Here is a 7623-nt window from a genome sequence, read left to right on the forward strand (position 1 = left end):
CAAGCTCAACACCCAATCAGGAATCCATGAGCTTGCATGGTCATGTAAGGATCATGTTTATAATACAAATGGGAAATAAATTAATACTCTGAGCATCTACTATGTGTCAGACACCACCATATACTAGTTACCTAATTATTGATTGAGAAAATATTTAATAAATGTCTATAATATGTCAACACTGTATTTATTGTGGGGAGATAAATAAGACTGACTCTGTTCAATTCTCTGGTAGCAGAACAAAGAAGATTTAGAGTCTGAACTCCATGTTTTTATCCACCAATAGGCTTTATTTGTATGAATTTTACAAAATAACATGATGTTAGCATAAATTAGTAGAGAGACTCTAAGCCCTACATGTGTTTGGAAAGGGATTGGTAAGAGATGTTTGGGCACTCAGAAGTACTCAGTATTTTTTTCCCATAGACCTATGGGATTGACCTTGAAGCAGGAACTAGAGTAAAGGGAATGTATGCAGAAGTGAGAAGAAGCAGAAACAGTACAACGAAAGGGACAAAGACCAGTGTGTATATGGTGTGTCCTGAGAACAAAGAGTAAATACCAAGTCATTTTTTGAGTGTAATATCAGCATTTCAATATTTTCTTTTCAAAGCAAGTTACATATGTTTCATCAAGAAATGGCATTCTTTTAAAAATGTATTTGGTGGATTAAATACTTAAGTTATTATGCAGAAAGATGAATATAGCCATTCAATTAGAAAACAAAATTAAAGAATAGTATAACATTTCTGAACTAATAAGCACTTGCTAATGCTTAACATTTTGTTTCCTTTTACTTCTCAGTGACAACTGTTTTCAGTGATATCTGAGATAATATATTTAAAAACCACATATAAGATATTACACTAATAGGGTGAAAAATATGCAGAGATAACATAGTTTTTTTCTATTTGATTCACATGTGAACAGTGGGAACTCATTTTTATAAAGGCTAGAAAATATGTACAAACCAGTTTAGATGGAGGTAAATATTTATAAACCAATTATATTAATATTAACAAATTCAATTACTATATATTGAGAGTCTGGGTCATATCAAGTTCTTTGTATAAAATAACTCAATTTTAAACTATAATCTTTAAAGTAGCTATCATAATTCCCTTTTATAGGTAAAGAAACTAAAGTACAAGAAAGTTAAACAGGCTGCCCAAATTATCAGTCAGAAAATGCCAAAAGAATATTGGAACCTGCATTTATTAGCTCACTCCAAGACTATGCTTCAGTATGGAAGAGTCAATACTTTCATACTAAAGAGTCAAATCTATTCCAAGTAGAGGAGTCATTTTCACTAATGTAGATAATAGCTACCTTCTGGTTAACACTAATCCTTAAACCAATAGCCAGAGCTTTTCCCTTGACTAGCTGTGTAGACTTGGACAGGTTAGTTAACTATTCTATGACAAAGTTTATCATATTAAAGTTAAATAAGGTAATTCACATAGAACAATGACAAAAGTGGCTGTCTTAGAATAAATGAATCAAGATGTTATTACTACTACTATTATTCTTACTATAGTAACATTGTATATATATATTACTACAATTGCATATTTAAAGGATAACTGGCTTATAATAGAGGTACAACCTGGTCTAGGAGAAAATCAGAAACATCTAGGAAAATAAGTTTGGCATCAATAACAAATTGAACTAGCTTTAAAAGGATGGGTGCTATAGCCCTGGATGGGTAGCTCAGTTGGTCAGAGTGTCATCCTAACTCACTAAAATTGCAAGTTTGATGTTTGGTTAGGGCACATACAGTACTCACCCAATAAATGCATAAATAAGTGGAACAACAAATTAATCTCTCTCTCTCTCTCTCTCTCTCTGTCCATCTCTCTCTAAGATCAACAATTTTTTTAAAGAAATTAAAGGATGGATGCTATAAAAAATAACTGTCCATAGAATTTGTAGTCTCTTTTTGCAATTCTATCATATAATGGGATGATTATCTTTAGGATCAACTGAGTCCCCATAAGGCACCTCTTTTTTTTACCATGTGAGTCAACTTGAAAGTCTTTTGTAAGTAATATAGCTGCAATGAATCATACCTTATTCTATAAAACTTTTATCTGTGAATTAAATAAGAACATCATCAGACACTAATTGCAAATGTGTCACAGACATTGCTCTTGATGAATTCACTGTCTAGTAATAAATAAGCATGCAATAATTATAAGAATAACATTTGTTGAGATCTGAATAATACATATACCAAAAGAGCCAATTTATCCACATCATTTCATTTTACCTTTATAACAGCACTTTTAGAAAGATACTGTTATTTTTTTCATTCTACTGATAGGTAAACTATATAAGAATAAGGAAATTTCTTACCATCTTTGAATCAAACATTCAAAAATTGAGAGATTTTCTGAAAGTCAAATAATTAAGTGTAGAAATCAGAATCCCAGGCAACCTGACTGTGGAGCCTAAGTGTCGAATCAATACTGAAATTCTGCATGATGAATGTTATTGTGTAATAGATTAAGACCACAAAGAAGGACTGGCCAGTCTCACTGGGGTGGGGATATTCAGAAAGTATTTTTGGAAGAGTTGATTCATGAGTGGAATCTGAGAGCAGGAAGAGTTATCGGATCCTAGGGACCTTGTATCTACCTGAAAGATGGTAAGGAGCCTTTAAAGACCTAAGGGAGGAATAAGAGGGTCAGCTTCACACTCTGCCTAGGTTTACTCAATATCTTTGCTTAGAGAATACCCAGACCTGCTCTATGGTTCCAGACACTTGGTTCTTAGGGCACTGACGAAAAGCAAATTCCTTCATGGAGACTTTTCTGGAAGGAACCTACTTGTTCTGAATTCTCCGTGCTTTTTTGTTGTTGTTGCTGCTTCCTTTCTATAGCTGGCTCCCCGAGAAAACATTTCAAAATGTCACCATGTCAATAGCCAAATCGCAGCTATGATGAGAACAGCATGCTATATTAGTAATAGAAAAAACAAGGCTGTAAACTTTGCTTCAAAAACTTCATGTTGCTCTTGGCTTACAAGTGGGGAAAAGGCCTGAAGCAGCCATCTGAAATACTCCAGTACAAACGTGGCTTCAAATAGAACAGTGATTGGGTAGCACAGTTAGACCTGAAATAAAGATCAAATTGGGTCCCAAAAGAGTGTCTGACACTTAATAGACAGTCAGTAAATATACATGGGGCGAATTAAGACCAAGTAAAACTTGGCTGTCTCACGGCACTGGTACCAATGGCTAGAGATTGCTCAGCACATTCTCTTTAATTGTGTGTTTCAAGATGAGGGGAAAGAGGCAGGCAGGAAGGGGACAAGGCAGAAATTTTATCAATAACCTGCTTATCCAGAGTTAATCTTTCAGGGTCTCCATGAGGCTGAAGGTTAACAATCTGTCCTTGTAGAAGAGGTTGCAGCACTCACATTTGCCCAGAGTGGTCAAGATGACCTGAGTAGGAGCAATGTAAAGAACCAGTACTCAGGACTTGTTCACTTGATGGGCCATTTGATTTTTCTGTGCTTGGCACATTGTAGGCATCCAATAAATTCTTGTTTACTGAAATTACAGAGGGGAGAGGCCCGTGGGATGTTCAGATGAGACCACCGGTTTAATATGCTTGACTGTGTAGTTTTACTACAGTAGACACCTGGGGACAAGAGGAATGAACAAGGCCATGTATTGTAGATGACACTGGTGTCAGGTAGGTAACTTAGCCACTTGTTTGTCATGTGATGTTAAGCCAGGTACTTGGCTTTTTTAAGTCCTTTTATTTTTTCTGTAAAATGGAAATCATTTTATCTGTATTGTAATGTCATTTGAGGATTAAGTTTGCTAAAAAATAAATAAATAAAATACTTGATAAATGCCAGAAAGCTAAGGGATATTAAGTTTGAGGGTACTGATCCCTAAGGATTGGTCTAATAATCTCCAAGGATCTCTAATTAGACCATGTGAGTTATTTGTGGCCAGCACTTATTCTGACAGCTTAGTTCCATTAGGTTCTACTGCTAAATATTTTGCCTCTCACCTCTGCCTAGAGAAATCATTATACCATGCCATGCAATAAATCAATACACTTAATTATGACCTCCAGTCATTAAGGAAAGTGTAGATTTACATTCAAAATGGCCTAAGGAGGTCAGTAATAGTTTTGTGGATTTTGTTGTTGTTGTTTGTTTTATTCTGTTTTTATATTTTGTAGGTAATACGTTTGAACAGCATCTTGATCCTCTCTGGATAAAAATATATTTTTCTACAGATCAAGTGGCTGGTCATGATTTATGTGGACATTTCACTTGCTAGAATACCGAAATCCCTGATGAGGCTAGATAAACAAAATGTTCTGGTAGTAGCTCTTGGAGAAATTTCTTCATGGGAAGGGCATGGGTTCAGACAAAAAGAGGCTTTGTAAACAGGAGTGTTTTGTTGAGATGGGCTAAGCACGGAAGCGCCAAAGCGGAGGCTCCTGGAAGCAGGACTGGGGTGTGGACTTCGGAGGGTGCCTTTGCCTAAAGAGCAGCGCCTCGCGGGTCTTATGTAACAGGGGGCCTCTTGAACTGCGCAGGAAACCCTACGTCCAGACACACTCTGCCTCCAGACGGTGCCAGGTAGCAGCCTGACTGCCTCCTTTCTTCTCCCTTCCCTATGAAAAAGAGACCTGGAGCACATTTTCCCCTCACAGCCTGAATTCATTAGATTTTTTTTTTCTTCCAACCAGGCTGCAGAGGTTGAATTGCCCTCATTCATAAGTTGACTCCAGACCAAGAGAAAGAGACAGCAAGATCCAGCTCTCGCACGTAATAAAAAGTGTCCACTGGAAATCAGGAGCGAAAATTGGATGAACGATCCTAAATAACAAGGGTCTTCGGGAACCTGCACTGGAATACCGACTGTTTTTACAGGCTTGGGGGGTGTAAAGATGCTTTTTGGCTTGGTATTAAGAAAACAAAACAAAACAAAAAAACACCTCCTCACTGTTGATCATCACTTCATTCCGTGTTCCAGGTGACTCTCAAGGGGTTTCCTTACTCCAAATGAACTTGCTCTGTTTCTTTAAGGACGAGCTTAAAGGTGGGTGAGAAGAAGGGTTTGAGAACTGGGTGAGTCTCAGCCAGAGCCCCCACTCCCTTTTCTCTGAGCCATCTCCTCCCAGACCTGCTCCCTGCCCGCTGACACTGTTCATAATTATCTGCTGTCATGATGCTATTGCTTTTGGCAGTAAACACTTAGCACATTGCTACTGGTTTCTGCCAAGACAGCGTGCCCCACTCAGATTTATAGTCTAAACGATGCAAGTCTGACTTTCAAACCACAGTTCATTCCATAAAAGAAAATGATTATATAAAAAGCCACCTCTTTCTCTATGTTCCCCTTCCCCTCTTGGCCCCAGACCCAAGACCAGCTGCATGTACAATTGGAAATGGGAAGGCTTTATCTGGTGAAAAGAGCAGAGGCTTAATAGGATATGAGTTTGAAATCTGATTGGAGGTCTATTTCTCCTATCAGGATGTATGTCCCTCTGTTCTTCAAAAAAATAAGCTGAAGGCAGCATTATAAATAAAACAGAAATTTCCCATTCACACCTGACTGACCAGCCCCTATTTTTGTCTTAACAACCCTTTGCACCTTCTCTAAAGCATTCACCTTATTCGAGTCCACGCGGAGGGAACACAATATGCTTTAGAATCAGACATACCCAGGTTCAAGTTCACTAAACCTCTTTGAGTCCCATTTGCTTCATTGTGACAGAAGTTAATAACTAACATAAGAATATCATCTTTTTGTGGCTGGTGTGAGAGTCAGGCAAAAACCTATGCTGAAGTGTCTGGTGTAGGATTGGCACTTACAAAAAGTGCTAGCTTCCTTCTTACCTTCTCTTCTACCATTTAAACTGCCGTTGCCCCTCACTCGGTAAGCTCGTATGTCCCTTTCTAGGCCATCTTTCTTTGTGCTGACACACACAAGAATGCTATGGGCATCAGACCTTCCCACTCCTAGTATACTTGTATCCTCTTCCAGAGTCTTAGAACTTTAGCCTGTCTGGTGTTGTGCTAATAACCTACCCACAATTAAAGAATGATAGATGCACTTGGTCAATGTGTAGCTTTTTCAGGCAAATCTTCATTTTAATAAAAATGGATTTAATACCTTAAACCAAAGTCCTGAGGTTCTCAAGTAATTTAACTTGGCAAACATTTATGCAATAGTTACTAATAGAAAATGCTGAAGCTGACATAAGAAACAACTAAGAAAAATGACTTGGGTCTGGCCCTTACAGAATGTGTAGTCTGGTGTGAAAAACAGACACACAGTAATAATTGTTAAAGATTGGATTCCAGTGCATTTTCAAATAGCAGTTGAATCCAGAGTCATGGGAGTCATGGGGGAGAAGGAGATGAATTCCAGCTGGAGAAATATAGGGGCTCTTTTGAGGAGGCATATTTGAGTCAAATCCTTAAAAATTGGTTTTGGGAATGGCGTGAGTACCTTAAGTAAGACCCAGAAGCTAAAGAATAAGGTGCTTTTGGAGACTAGTAAGTAGAATATCTTGTAAGTAATAGAAGTTACAGGTTGAGAATGTATGCTGTAGTAGAAAATAAAATTATAAATAAATTTGGATTAAATAGTTGAGGGCTCTGCTTAGCATCTTGAGCAATCTGAATTTTTTTTTTCCAGTGGAAATCCATTGTAGATTCTGAAGCAGGGGAATGATGATTATTTATGTATGTTAGACTACTCTGCAAACAGATTTGTATTGGAATCAGAGAGCAGCAGGCTGGCTAGATAGAAAAGAATTATTAAAATTCAGGTCCACAGTAACATAGCAATAGAAGTCCGAGGGTAATGAAGTGACAGAAGGAAGGAACAGATGGCAGGGACATTTAGGAGCAGAGACAACGGGGCTTGGCTTCTTCACAAAGTATACAGAGTTCCACAGAAGGAAAAGTTGAAGATTAGGCTATTTCTCCTGGAAAACTGGAAGCAGGGTGATGGCATCAGGAAAATGGGCAAGTGATGAGTTTCATTTGGGGCTTGGAATCAAACACACAGGGTGCAGGTAGACCCCTTCTGATCCTGGGTGGCTTTAACCTATTGATGTAAGAAACATCCAAATCTGTAGAGAACTTTTATGAGTTTATTTAAGCCAAACTGATGACAATTTCTGGGGAACAAATCTCAATAGACTAAGAAAATACAGTACTCCAGAGAATGGTGGTTTTGCAGCTTATTTTATACATTAGAATGAAAGGAGGAGATGTACACAGGAGATTCATTGGTGGTAGATTAAGGATGGGGGAGAAAGCAAAGCAGGGAAATGTCTGGGATTGAATAAAAAGTAAAATAGAAAGCTGATCAGGCAGTGGCGCAGTGGAGAGAGTGTTGACACGGGACTTTGAGGACCCAGTTAGAAACCCTGAGGTCGCTGGCTTGAGCATGGCTTCATCTGGCTTGAGCACGGGCTCACCAGCTTGAGCACAAGGTTGCCGACTTGAGAGAGGGATCATAGACATGACCTTATGGTTGCTGGCTTGAGCCCAAAGGTCATTGGCCTGAAGACTAGATTGCTGGCTTGAGCCCAAGGTCACTGGTTTAAGCAAAGGGTCACTGGCTCAGCTGGAGTCTGC

This window comes from Saccopteryx bilineata, chromosome 1, assembly GCF_036850765.1.
Source record: "Saccopteryx bilineata isolate mSacBil1 chromosome 1, mSacBil1_pri_phased_curated, whole genome shotgun sequence".
Lineage (NCBI taxonomy): Eukaryota > Metazoa > Chordata > Mammalia > Chiroptera > Emballonuridae > Saccopteryx > Saccopteryx bilineata.